Source organism: Aplysia californica, unplaced genomic scaffold (genome assembly GCF_000002075.1).
Source record: "Aplysia californica isolate F4 #8 unplaced genomic scaffold, AplCal3.0 scaffold00439, whole genome shotgun sequence".
In the NCBI taxonomy this organism is placed as follows: Eukaryota; Metazoa; Mollusca; class Gastropoda; order Aplysiida; family Aplysiidae; genus Aplysia; species Aplysia californica.
Genome location: NW_004797709.1, coordinates 632,721 through 634,264, shown reverse-complemented (window position 1 = coordinate 634,264; position 1,544 = coordinate 632,721).

Below are 1,544 nucleotides of genomic sequence, written 5' to 3'. Positions count from 1 at the left end.
AAAAAAAAAAAAAAAAATCACAACCAGCGAGGAAACAAAAGAAGTGGACCTACTTAAATTCGAATCTCTCTCATTTTCTCCATTTGAAGTGTACACTCGTTCTTAGAAATGAGAGACCGTGACAGTCAATTCGTCTCCCTTCTTCCTCCATGTACGACTCAGCCCAGTTCACACTCCAACACCCCTCTACCCTCTCAAGTCTCTCCTTCCACACCCTCCTACTGTTGGACTTTAATGGTTCTTGTACTTCTACTTGTACTTAAACTTAAGAGTCAATAAGAGTGACTTCACCCACTTGAATCTTCCTTAGTTCTCTTGGGTCACAATCTTTATTTCAATGGTGTAACTTTTGCTGCATACTAGACATAATTTAGAGCACTTGTTCCCTCTTGGTACATAATGTCAAGAGGATTAGGGAGCTAGAAACCTGAAGAAGTTTTGAAGATCGGGAAAAGAATTGTGTCCGTTCTGAAATCGAACCGTGGCCCTCTGCATATTGGCCAAGCCCATTTTCCACCAAATCGTGGCCGGCCGTGTGTGAGAAAAGAAGTTATAGTGTTTGGAGATAGATACTTTTTAAAGTGTGAAATGTCTTTTATTGCCATATTATGTTTACTCACATATATATCCTCTTAATAAATATATACAAGAAGACTGACCCTATCTCTCTCTCTCTCTTTCTCCCCCCCCTTCTCTGTCTGTCTGTCTGTCTCCCCCCCCCCTGCCTCTCCCCACCTCCCCCTCTCCTCCCCCCCACACACATACGCATGCACACGCATACACTAGCAATCTCCCACAGACAAATCCCATTATTTCTCTGTCTACAACCATCAATTCATCCAAACGCTGACAAGTCATTGTGTCCCAACCCTTCTTTCATTTGCTTTCACACACACTCTCTCTCCCTCCCTCCTCTCTCTCTCTCTCTTCTCTCTCCCCCCTCCCCCTATCTCTCTCTCCCTCCTCTCTCCCTCCTCTTTCCCTCCTCTATCCTCCCCTCCCCTCTCTCTTTCTCTCCCTCCCTCCTCTCTCCCCCCTCCCCTCTCTCTTTCTCTCCCTCCCTCCACCCCCTCTCTCTGTCTCACCCTCCCTCTCCCTCTCCTCTCTCTCATATCCTCTCCCTCCCACCTGCATGAGGGTGGTAACAACCCCAGCTGTCCGCACACATTCATCACGCACAGATTTGCTAAACGAAACAAACAAACGATCAAAAGGCACGCGTCCCTCACACCGGAAGCTCTTCCTCTCCCTTCTGCTGGCGGCTGATTGCCTACCACAACACATAAAAATATCATAATATATTATTCCTGCGGTTAATCTCTGCACCTCCTTCTTCCGGAATACAAAACATCACTGTGCGTCTTTTCCCTTTCATTCCTCACCGACACCTGTGCTGTATCGACGAGAAGGCTCTTTGTCTTGCAAGCAAACGGTGTGGGCTGGATTCCAACGAGGCGATAAAAAGTCTATATATTTCTGTACAAATAAATAAATAAATAAATAAACGCACACATAAAAATATATACATACACAAACATATTATA